Source organism: Anthonomus grandis, chromosome 4 (genome assembly GCF_022605725.1).
Source record: "Anthonomus grandis grandis chromosome 4, icAntGran1.3, whole genome shotgun sequence".
Classification (NCBI taxonomy): domain Eukaryota; kingdom Metazoa; phylum Arthropoda; class Insecta; order Coleoptera; family Curculionidae; genus Anthonomus; species Anthonomus grandis.
The window spans coordinates 18,352,767-18,366,376 of NC_065549.1; the positions used below are offsets into that span (position 1 = coordinate 18,352,767).

Below are 13,610 nucleotides of genomic sequence, written 5' to 3' on the forward strand. Positions count from 1 at the left end.
TAAAGATACTTAAAAATTTTTTAAGTAACTTTAACTCATTTATGTAAAATAAAGCTGAAAAGTTTGATTTTTGTTCAGATCAATATCTGCTGATGCTAACACCTAATCAAAAAGGCCCTTTTCTCTATGAGTAACCTGTTTGATTAGGCATTTGCTTTAGATATTACGATTAAATGATTGTAAGATTCAATCAAATTTGATTTCCCGCCTTAATTTGGCCACGCCCTTCTACCATTTTGATTGGTCCAATTAGGCACGTTAAACTGTCAAGTTAGTTACAACAGTTTCCGTTGCCAAGCGAGAGGATGCTAGCTGATTTGTCAGAAGAATTTCAGTCTGTATGCAACCACTACTTCTCTATATATTTGTGTTCTATGGTTGAAAAATTACAATTTACGCTACTGACTTGAGACAGAAATAAGCCAACTGTAACTGAAATAGAAAATATATTCAATTGCGAGAAAAAAATTAAAGTGGCTTTAACCATAAGGAAAAAAATCCTGTAGAAAATCAAGATATTACAATAAAAAATCACTGGAATGACTGTCTAGAATAAATCGAACCGACTTAGAAACTTAACAATTAGACCTATATGATTCTTAAAAAATGCTTTAATTTTATAAAATTTAACCAGTTGCATTAAAAAACTAGCAGTCATTAAAGTCTGTTAAATTCAAAAGAAATCTTATATTTTCTTTCATTAGGTTAATTTCATAATTTCATTTTTCTTGCATTGCCTTTTTCATCCGACAAAGGCAATGCAAGGCGTGAAAATGCCTAATTTTATTATTGACATTTTCTTTTAACATAAAAGCAGCCGGAAGTTAAGTCCACAAATTATTAATTGATAAACTACCCAGAGAAAGATGAAGAAATAAAAGGAGCTTCGTCGTTTTAATATGGCAAAAACCATCTGTAAGAGTCGTAAAGGCCCCCGAAAAAAGTTCAAAAATATCATATCAAAAGTTTCTTTCTCGGGTCGGGACATCAAAGTCATATAGTGGGCCGTACCCAGTTCTCGGATTTCACTTGTAGTGGGTTAATTACAAAAGTCGGCTCTTTTTGAGAAACCGATATGGACTTGAAAACATTGAAATATTCTTTTTTTTAATTTTATAGGATGAGACGAATATTTCAAACAAAAATAAGATTTGGAAAGTTATGAAGTGTATTTTTTAATATTTCTTAACCTTCTTAACAATTAGAAATCAAAAATGTATAGGGTGATAGATGCATTTAAATCAAATTTGTTTTTTTAAATCTCGTAAGTACTACTGATTTTTCAATTTGTACATCGCAATCATAATAGTGTGTCAAAAGAGATATGAGTTATTACGTCGGGTTTCGGGAGAGAAGGAAAAGATGTAGCTAATTAACCGGGATAACCTTTTGGGGGACCTCAAATGACGGACAAAAGGAAGTGGGCGCGCCACTAGAACTTTCGGGACACGGGTCGTTTCAAATTTCGTCGTACCGTTTTATACAGGGCAACATACAGACTTTGTATACTGAGAGTTCATTATATCAATAACAAATTACTGAATTTTTATATAGACAGATTAATAGTTACCTACCTCAATTGAACTAATGATATCAGAAAAACAGCCAGGTCAGTCAACAAACAAATTGTAAGCTTATAAATAAAAAACAAACTGTCTAATATTCCTACTATGGCGTATTTCAAAGTTTACTTTACACGCATTGCACAAAATATGAAAATTTAATAAATCCAGAAAATCTTCCTTTGATTTTCTGAGTGTCTGAATTCCAGTAGATAACTGAATTAGCTTATAAAAGTTTGATTCTGTAACCTCCAGTGATATAAGATGATATAAGGATCGATTAAAAACCTTAAGAATTCTTTGTCCAGAGAGATGTTTGTTTTGCTTTAGGAACTCCATGTTAGAAAATGGTCCAGAATAAGTCTGATTGACAAGGTCCAGTAGCTGATTCATGAAATTAAAATCAAGTTTCCATAACTCCCATAATATCTAAAATAATAGAATCTGCTACAAACTGCCGCTCATTGCCATATTTTAAAGTCAACAACTTACTTACCAGTACATAATGTGGTTTCCGACCCAAATCTTCAGTAACAATGACTTTAACTTCAGCACTAGAAGAGGGTAAGCTCGCTTCATTATCTGACATAAACAAAGCATTTGACTGTATCACATATGATGTTCTAATAAACAAATTGGAGAGCTACCATATGGGTGCCTTCTATATATTAGTTCTCTAATTTCCTCAATAAATTATTCCTTATCAAATAAAATACAGTTTATTAAATTCAACAATCAACAATTAAACAAGCACTAAAGGACATTTTTCAAAATGTTGCATTTTGGGCCTTTCTCGTATCTCCGTTATCCTTGAACTTATCGAAAAGATAGAAAGAAAATGTGCTATATTACGTAAGAATAATCTTGTGTACAAGCATCCTATAAGCTACAAAAACAAAACAAAAATACAATTTCAAAAATTGACAAAACAATGAATAAAATTAAACACAAGAAGAACTTTTTGAACATACTTGAATGAAAGACAACTAAATAAAACAATCAATTACTAAATAAAGGTAAACTTGTTGACAAAACTAGAGAAAAAAAGAACTTTCCAACATGTCCAAGGTTAAAACCTATCATTAAAAAAGTCATCTAGGTTATAATATGCCTTAGCCAATAAAAGCGTCTTTAATTCTCTTTTAAATTTCTTAACATCCGATATATGTCTAACACATAGAGGAACATGATTGTAAATTTTTTTACTTATGTAAATTAATGAGTTTTTGGTAAGGGAAGACGAAGGAATAGGTAGAGGAACATCATTTACACGACGAGTCAAATGGCCAGTGTCAGAGGGTAGTTTGGGAATTTTGTGAATAAGAGCAGCTGTTTCTAAGATAAAGAGTGAAAAAAGATTTTTTTAGAAATGAAGAGGGGTTTGCAAGAATCTCTTAACTTAGCAGAACACAGGTATCTAACTGTTTTTTTTTAATAACAAACACAATGTTAAGTAGCCCCTTATTGGTTAAACCCCAAAAAGGCAAGCCATACCGAATATGAGATTCAATAAGTGAAAAATACACTGAACGTGCAACCACCCCTCCCAGCTCTTGTTTTGCCATTCTTACTGAAAAACATCTAGAAGATAATTTCCCAGCTAAATGTAAAATATGATCTTCAAACCGAAGGCGACCATCAATGGTAATTCCTAGGAACTTGCAGCACTCTTTATTCTGCAAGAGGAAATTTTCGTCAAACATCAGACCCTGAACATCGCACTTAAACCCCATAATAGACGTCTTTCTTACATTAAACACGAGCCTGTTGGAAGCACACCACCCTGATAAAATCTAAAGGTCTTCAAGGATACAAGTCTTAATATAATCAGAATTTGTATGGCTCCATAGTATGGTGGTATCATCAGCAAACTGAACCACTTTACCCTGCAGTTTGAATGAACTCAAGTCATCCACATACAGTAAAAGTAATAGTGGTCCCAACACTGAACCCTGGGGAACGCCGCATTTCAGGGATCTAGAAGCAGACAAACGCCCTGACACTGTAATCTTCTGAGTACGATTTGATAGATAGGACTCAAGCCATCGCAACGCTACGCTCCTAAAACCATATTTATCGAGCTTAGATAACAGTATTCCATGATCCACACAGTCAAATGCTTTGGATAGATCACAAAACACTGCCGCCGATGACTCTCCAGAATTCAAGGACACATAGACGCTCTCCAAAAAGCTAAAAACAGCATCATGAGTCCTTTTACCGGCTTGAAATCCAAACTGATTTGCAGACAAAATGCCATTATGATGTAAAAAGGACAAAATTCTGCTTTTTGCAAGTTTTTCAACTATCTTAGAGAGGGTAGACAAAATAGAAATGGGACCGAAATTACTGACGAAAGACTGATCCAAATCTCCACCCTTATGAAGAGGGAGAACCACTGCCTCTTTTAAACATGAAGGAAAAATGCCAATATGTAAAGAATTGTTTATGGCAGAAACTAAAGCATTTAAGGCTAAATCAGGCAAAAAGAGAACCTCGAAGATATCCCATCAGCTCCAGATGATTTATGGTTTGTTTTAAATAATATTCTTCTAGATTTTTTTCCGTAGAATGAAGTAGTACAAATATAGATATTATATTTATAGATTATAAAATTTGTCTTTTATTTACTGTTTCAAAAATATATAATTTCTCATAAACAGCAAATAAATGACCGAATTTTCTAAAATTGAATGCATAATTAATATTTAATAGTAGGCTATTAGTAACAATAATAAATAATTGACAATTACATATTACTAATGAAGAATTAGATACCTTGCAGATACGTATCCTTTTGTAAAAGCATTTCCAATACTTAGAGTTTCTTTATAACAGAGTTTCTAACAACAGTTTTGTAGCATACAGTAACAATATAACAAACACAGAAAAATAACTTTATAAAAAAAAAAAGAAAAAACTAAGTTCTAAAGGTGATGTTTAAAATGAGGACCATTTTCTCTAATGCAAAATTGGTGTATGCTTGTAATTCTTTGAATAGCCTTAAAAAGAACCATTAGTCTCCTTCGCAGATGTTGAAAGGCTAAATGAATTGTCTGTCGAAATTCTGCTATGGTATATGATGTTTTATATATTTCATTTTGTATAAACTCCCATAAAAAAAATTTAAATTTACAGGTTGGCACCTATCTATCTTTGAGGAAAGTTATTATCAAGAAATGGTTATAAGAGTCTAGAGTTATTGACTTGGTGCACATCTTTCTGTGGGTAAACAGCATTATATTGGGCTAATAAAATATTTTCGAGCAGTTCTGGAATAAATTCCGTAATGATTTCTAGTTATCTACGTGCTGTAAAATCTCCTTCAAAAATGCTATAAACTATTTCAAAAAATTTAAGAAATTAATTTTAATTTTAGAAAACTCATTCATTATCTCAGTCATTTATTTACGTATTTATGAAAAAAAATGTGTACTATTATATATTTTTGAATTTTTGAAAAATTGTATGCTCTATAAATATACAGGGTGTTCCATTTAAAAAAACATTTTTGACAGTTTGATTTATTACTTAAAAATAGTAAATATGTTACAAACATTATCTACAGCACTGCGTTCCATGGAAAGAAATGTATAATTCTGTTAATGGCATCTTTAGCTTTACGAAAAAGTAGGACCTGTCGCATCCCGTAACGTTAAAAATAACAGAGATACCCCGCAAAAGTATCCAAAATTGGTACTTTAAGTACATTAAAATTATGCACAAAAATAAATAAAACCAATTTAAAAATTTAATCCTTTGTCCATATTTCCATTACGATTTCATATTCCAATTAAGAACTTTAAAAAAGCTAAGACATATTTGAAGTATTGGACATTGGAGCTATTTAAGTCTGTATACCTATCTGTATACCTACCTGACCTATAAGTTATTAAGTATAAGACGGAAATTGATTGCGCCAAAAGTATACTTACTTGAAGCGCGCCAGATTGACGACTTACTTTATACTACAATAATACTACTACCATCTATCATATAATACATAACATACTATCATAAAACTACGCTATAGCGTAGTATTATAGTAAGTTAAATAATGAGCCGTAATCGCGTAAAGCAGAAAAAATTAAATACTAAATATATTAACGTGAAAAACAAATCATACCATCCAGTAAAAAAATAGAGTAGGAAAGCGATTTTTCAATCGAAATTTAAAATTTTAAACGCAATTTTATGGAAATCTGTAAAAATCTAAAAGTATGCATAATATATCATTTTACAATTCTTTGAGTAACAAATATTACCGATATTGCTAAATAATTTTTAAGAAATTAATGTTTGTCTAGCGTTAATTATTTTTCCTAATAAATACTACAGATTTTTATTATAAATTGTTTTAATACGAACCCTTTTCACAGATACAAGTCACTGATAAAGATCGTACATATTATAACTTAAGATGTTAATTGTCATTCTATTTGATATCCCCATTACTTTTTGTTTTCAAATTTTATGTTTAAAAGTGTAATGATACAGCAAAACACAATCATTAAATAATATTATGTTATTTGGAATTCATACTGCTCGCGTCGAAAACTGATAAGAAGTATAGTTCATAATAGACATGTTATGAAATACTCGAATTTTTTGCTGACACAATATCTTTATACCTGTGAAATGCATGAAATAGATGCTCTTTTTAATACATTTACAGGTGCATCATTAGAGATATAATTATTACGGATAAAGCGTTGTCATTTACGGTAAAAATTACGGATCATATCTATTGTGCCAATTTAACATCTAAAAAAATGGGGGAAAATGGCTACCGAAAGAAAATTATAACATAAATTTAATGAAAGTACTGGCTTTTTTTTTTAAGTAATGGTGCTGATTGAATCCAGCAAATAAATAAAAACTTCTATTCCTTTTTCGCCAGCAAATCTGTACTCTTCGTAAATCCTAATAAAAAAATATTTTGCAAAACGTTATTACAAGAAGTTTCTGAAATTTGCATAGTCGCCCGAAAAAAAAACAGTAATAAATATCCACTTTAAAATTAACAATTGAAATTTGCACAAAAATCAGGCACGACGAGTGTCAACTTGATCGCTCCCGTTAATCAATCACTCAAATTTTATAAAAGCCCGACTTAATTTATAAATTGTTCCGAGCGAGTGTGCGAACTAGCCTACACCCTATGCAACCCTTTCTTTAAAGATCTCGAACGATAGGTAAAAAACATTTTGAAAAAGTTTTATTTTAATTTTAAATGCCAGATTGATTGTACTAATGTAATAGATTGAGAGTTTTTGAAATGGATTATAGATGAGACGATGGATTGGCTTTTGCTCTGCAAATTTACCTTAAAATTCAAACTCAAATTCAATTATATTACTTAAAATTAACAGTATTGTTACAAAGTTTGTTTAGGTTTAAAATATTTATTTACATTAGAAAAAGGTAACTTTAGCAAAACATTTTCAAAGTTACATCCTTAGAACATTGAGAGGCTAGATTGAGCATTGCTGTGGAACTATGCGCAGTTTGTTTGCTTGCAATATCTCTGATGCATTGATGCCAAATGCTTATGTAGAAATGACAAAAAAAACACACTTTATAATATTATCCAACCACTTATTTGGACAGGCGCAAAATAATACCTACTGTTTTTCTTTAATAAAATATGAATATGAAGCATTGTTTTTCCATAAAATATGATAAGATGCTCTATAAAGAAGTCAACATTAAAAGTTAAATGAATGTATATAACGTATCTATATTAGAGAAAAAGGCAACATCACAACGCCGCTCAATCGCATTGTTGATTCCACTGACACAAGTAATCATGTAAATATTTACATGATAAATATTTTAATATTTATTAATAGATTTTGCCTTAAATTATAAACAATAAACAATATTACCGTTTATGAACTCTTTATGTGTTTTTTAACGTATTTCATTAGAGTAACTTCTAACATCTAATAAAAAGCATTTTTATGGAAATTAAATATTTATAATTATTATAGATTTCTTAATAGGTGTTTATTATTCTACGTTTATGACAACGGTTGTCCCTTGATATGATGTTATGATAATATCAGTATTTATTTGTGAAAAGATCGGCTTAAATCGCTTTTTTTCCATGATGCGACACAAACGGCATAAGTTTTTACTATCGTAACAGTTCACAAAAACACTAAAATGACTCAACCTTTTTTCTTTTTTAACCAAAACCTAAAGAAAAACCCAAAACTTCACAAATACTTTAAGTTAAATTAACATTAATATATGTGTTGATATACAGCTGAAAATTTCCTCTTTTGAAAATGCTTGCAAATTTGACAACAGAGAATCGATGAATATGTTTGTAAACAAAACACTCCCCTTGCCCCTGTGCACATCTTGAATTCAAACAAAGTTGTTGTTTGCTAATTCTAGCCTTTCAATGTTCTAAGGTTACACCTTATAACCATTCAGTTATGCGTACAGTAAACCGTTTGTTCCCCTAGCGGCTTATAATAGTTTGATATAAGACAATTAATAAAACAATAGTGTTAATATACCTACCTATCCAAATTCTTAAACCATTTGCACGTTTTTACCCTCGAAGAAATCTTAAAGAGCTTCTCTATATGAATGTAAAAATATATGAAAATATTTTAAATAACTCCTAGGTCATTATGTTTAGGGTTACCAAATAACCGGATAAATCCAGACATGTTCAGGGGTTTTGCTACGTCCGATAAATTTAATAGTACAAGTTCAACTAAATTAGGAGTAATCCAAACCGCAGAAACAATTTGAGATTTAATTTTAGATACGTTTAGGCCTCAGGGGATAAATTCAATACGAATTTTGATGGCATAGGCAGAATATACTTATTATAAAACTTTTTTACATCACTGTAAAACTAGATGGCTATCCTTAGAACATTGAAAGACTAGAATTAGTAAACAACAAATTTGTTTCAGTTCAACATGTGCGCAGGGGCAAGGGCAGTGTTTTATTTACACACAGTTTCAAAAAAATAAATTTTCAGTTTATATCAACGCATATAATAATGTCAATTTAACTTATTGCTGTTAGATTTTGGATTAATAAAAATTTAATAGACTTAAAATAAAAAGTAGATATAGATATATCTTAAATTAATAGACAGACGAACTTATATAGATTTATGTACTTTATTTAAATTACTGAATGGTATGATCAATTCTCCTAATCTCCTTGCTCTAGTTAATTTGCATGTACCTGTTAGGAGAAATAGGTATGAGGTAACGTTTGGAACACAATTTCATCTTTTTGTTTTTTGCTGGGGACGGTTTGTAGTACATTTGAAGATTGTTGTTGTCAAAAAATAACTTGTGTTTTAATATTTTAATTTTAATTTTAATTTATATTTCTATTGTACTATACCTAAAGGTTATTTATAACTTTTCTAATGTATTTGTAGAATACTAAGACCGCTATTTATTATATTGTTTTATATGTAAATTTTGTAAATGGGAATTCCGTCAATAAAATTTATTTATTTATTTATTTATACTAAGCGCAAAAATAAGATCTGCAAAGCAAAAAAAAATTTTTATGTAACAATTTAATTACCAAAACCGCTTCTAAAAAATTGGAATGGCAACACCGGAAGCTAAGCTCTTGCGAAATGTTATCTTGTCAAACGGCTTTGTATTTACATTCGGCATTTGTGAAGTTCTGCGTTTTTTCTTTAGCTCTTGGTTAAAAAAAAATGTGATTCAAGCCGATCTTTTCACAAGTAAATACCGATACTGTCATAACATCATGATACCGTTAACATAAACGCAGAATAATAGAAAAATATTAAGAAATCTATAATAATTATAAAATATTTAATTTCCATAAAAATGCTTTTGATTAGAGGTACCATTACTTTAATAAAGTACGTTAAAAACGCATAGAGTTCATAAACGGTAGTATTGTTTATAATTTAAAGCATAATTTATAATTAATAACTATTTATTATGTAAATATTTTTTGACGACGTCACTGGTAAAGATTCCTTGTGTCGGTAGAATCAACAATGCGATCAAGCGGCGTTGCAATGTTGTTGCCCTTTTCTCTAATATACGTTATCTGCATTCATGTAACTTTGCCAAAGTAAACAAACTGCCCATAGTTCCACGACAATCCTAATTTTAGCCTTTCAATGTTCTATCCCGCTATTGAAAGGGTTTTAAAAATCGTTCACGCTCTTAAGGCATATTTCTTGTCTCAAGATACTACTCATATACTAAAATCATTTGATGCTAACGATTTTTCAGAAGCCTATCTTTTTCTTGTCCATTCTTTGATGTCTGTTTTCCATTCAAATATAGAAAAGATTCAATGTCAAAACAATTCTGTGGTGGATAATGGAAATTTTAGAAACTCAAACTTCGAGAAATTTTAAATTAGTGAATTGAAAATGGTTTAGAGAATGCGAATGTGACCAAATAAAATTAGAGTTCTTTATTTTGTATCATAATTTAATTCAATATTTAAAAAACTGATGATTGTCCTTATTTTTATTTTGATGAATTTTTGTAAGTTAAAAAATATAATGGAAAAGTTTGATTCTTATAACCGCAATTTGGCTACTAACGAAAAATGGGCAAAATATGTTAGTGTAAGTATTTCTGAAGAGATGTTTTCACAATTACTTAAAACAGCCGAATTTCTGTTTGCAATCCCATGTCGCAATACCAATGTGGAAAAATTATTATAGATTTTAAGTTATCACTGCTCAGGGGACCTTCTTTTATCAGCTGTGAAAGGAATAATTATGAATTATGACTACCTATAATTTGAAACATATGAGCTATTTAGAGTTTTATGAATTTGTGCTTGTGCCAGATTACCTTTTTTAAACAAAATGCAAAGCAGTGTGTAATCTCTAAATTGATTACATTATTTTTGTTATATTAAACATGTTTACCTTGTAACTCAATTTTTTTAACTTTGAATAAGTAAAAATTTTTAAAAAATGCTTTTGCTTTTGTAGAAAAAACCAAAATTTTTCTCGACGAGAAAATACAGAAGAAAAAATTTTAGAAAAAGAAAATTTCGTTAGGACTTATCTTGGATAGGCAAGTTTTGATTAACCCTAACTATGTTATTTAGTTATTAATAATTTATGTTGCAAAAATTTCAAATTTGGTATGTTGGACAAAATTGGTCCCAACTTTTTTAAGTTAAGTACAAGAAACGTCTTTATATAAAAACATTAGGGTTAAAATAATCTTTAACTAAAATCCTTTTAAGAATATGCAAAGTATGTTGAGAAAATATTCTTCCCGAAATTAACCCAGAATCCCGTTTTTACTGCTCAAATATATTCTCAGAAACATTAGTTGACAAAATAGCATCTAAGACGATGATAAATTTTTGAAATCCAAAAAAATTTCTTATATTGAATAAGAAATGGTATTTATTTGACCAAAACTGATTGAGAATATTCAAACTATGCATTTTTGAACAAACATTCCAGAAATAGCCCCCAAAGTTTAGAATACTCAAACATTATTAGCAGGGCCGTTCCTAGGGTATCTGCCGCCCGGATGCGAAAAAAATTTTGCCGCCCCTCCTTTACCCCACCGAATCCGGGCTTTGATAAACATTTGTAAATAAATAACTTGAAATAATTTAACGTTAAAAAAAACAACATTTTAGAAACGTAAACACTTTATTTTATATTAAATCATAATTTTATTTACAATTTATTGTTATATATATAATAATTTGTAATGTAATGTATTTACAAATAAGTTGTAATTAAATACATACATACATATTATTTACATACGCAACATGCACTTTATAATATGTATATGTATACATAAAGGGGCAGGTAGCTAACATATCCAATGATTATACAAAGTTTGCTTTTCTCGCTTTTTTTAATGCAAATGTTTTAACAATGTTAGACACATCTATATTTTCTTCAATTTCTTTTTCAATACTAATTATTGATAAGTCAGAAAGCCTCTCTTGACCCATTGTGGATCGTAAATAATTTTTATTTTGAGTTTAGAAAAGCTTCTTTCTCCACTAGCTACTGTGACAGGTAATGTTAAGAAAATTCTAATGGAAATTACTAAATTGGGAAAAACATAGATGAGGTTATTTACAAATAGGTAGGTAAGAACATTTAAGGCATTCATTTCAGGGGAAATATAGGGTGCAACATTATCAATTTCATCAGATCAATCTTGAGCTAAAATATCTTTTTCATTTTTTGATGGATCATATAAAATTTTCTCAAAAGCTTCACATTTTGCAAACCTAATTGATTTTTCTGTTTGGAGAAAGCTATGTAGGTTGTTAAAAAAATTAAACAACGTATCATGTTACTTCATTTGCTCGAATCTTTCTTCCAATTTTAATAATGTAGTATCTAATATAACAAAATAAAAATTAATTTTAAACTGATCAACTGGATTTTTAGGGGCCTCGTCTACACACTCATAGTCAAATAAGCGCTTTTTTGTTCGGGGGTCTAACAATATTAATCGGAGGAAACGAAGGGTCGCAATCAATATCTTCGGCAACTTTTTTGGCCTCCTCTAAAATATTAGTGAAACCTTCATCTGATCTAATACTAGATATATATGTTTTAGTCTGTTTTAATATTAAAATAATATTAGGTAGGGCAATAGGGCAACATCGGATTCCTGCATCACTTTACTTGCAATATTAATTTTTGTTAACACATTATACCATATAATAATGGAACAAATAAATGAAACGACTTAATTTTTAAGAGTAATGAATTAGCCATAGTTTTGGTATCGGAGTCCCTGTTATTATCAGAGTAAAGTGCAAATAAAGCGTCATATATTTTTCCTAAATTATGTCTAAGAACTTTCAGAGCATCTATTCTGCTTTCCCATCTAGTACTAGAAAGAGGTTTTAGTGTTAACGTTGGGATTTCATCTTTTAAAACTTGCCAACGTTTAGTTGATGCGGAGAAAAAAACGTAAAGTTCCTGCACAATAGCAAAGAAACTTGTAATTTCTAAAGATGCTTTTGCAGAGTCATTAACAACTAAATTTAAGCTATGGGCTGCACAAGGCACGTAAAAAGCTCTAGGGTTCAATTCAATAATTTTTTTTTGTAAACCATTATTGCGACCCTTCATATTCGCTCCATTATCATATCCCTGACCCCTTAAATCGCCTAAACAAATGTTGTGAGTCTCCAAAAAATCCAATAAAAGATTGGTTAAGCCTTGTCCTGTCGAATCTGATATTGAAATGAATCCCAAAAAATGCTCTCTAATTTCGATTTGCTTTGATGTATTATTTAATAAAACAAACCTTATTACAATAATTAGTTGGTCTTGATGACTCACCTCGGGAGTCGTATCCAAAATAATTGAAAAATATTTACTAGCATTTAACATAGATATAATGTCATGTCTTATTTGCTCTCCCAGAAGGAAAATTAATTAATTTTGAATATGAACACCTAAATAATGAGGCATATTTGATGGAGTTCTTTTAATCCTGTTAATGTGATCGCATATTGTTTCATTAAAATTGGCAGTTGTTTCGATTAATTTTAAAAAGTTTCCATTTGCTCGTATATCTTGTTATTTTCACCTCTAAAACTCAAATTTTGACCGGCTAAAAACTTGACAACATAAATTATAATTTTCCAAACAGAAACCCATCTATCTTTTTCCATGTTTATTAATTTCTCGTTTAGTGAATCAGTTGTCGTTTTAGAAGAAATTGATTGTTTTAAATCAAGCCAAGATTTTGTATTACAAATATGCCCCTTTGACTTTTCATGTCTTTCTATAAGTTGATTTTTTATAATAAATAGATGAGAATCCTCTATTGTCTTTATTTAAAGGAAACGTCATATCAGCCTCCGTTAGTTGCGTAGGCCCTAACTCTATCAGAGTTAATTTAATTTTATCCAATAAAACATTTGGCCAATAGCCAGGATCCTTATGACATTAATATTGTCAAAGCTTACTTCAGATCCTTGTTCTGCTAATAAAACATCACCTTCCACTATAGTTTTGGTATTCGATGAGTTCTCCTTCTCTTCTCCGCTATT

The 13,610-nt window shown here is 30.0% G+C and overlaps 1 long non-coding RNA gene across 1 annotated transcript; it reads right to left on the reverse strand.

Moving 5' to 3' along the window:
- Window positions 1-1,657: 1,657 nt before the first annotated feature.
- LOC126735554 (uncharacterized) lies at window positions 1,658-6,023 on the reverse strand. Its single transcript, XR_007660439.1, has 3 exons — window positions 5,931-6,023; window positions 2,059-2,144; window positions 1,658-1,991 (listed from the first exon to the last, which is right to left on the reverse strand). It is a non-coding gene; the product is annotated as an uncharacterized LOC126735554 (long non-coding RNA).
- Between the last annotated feature and the right edge of the window lie 7,587 nt (window positions 6,024-13,610).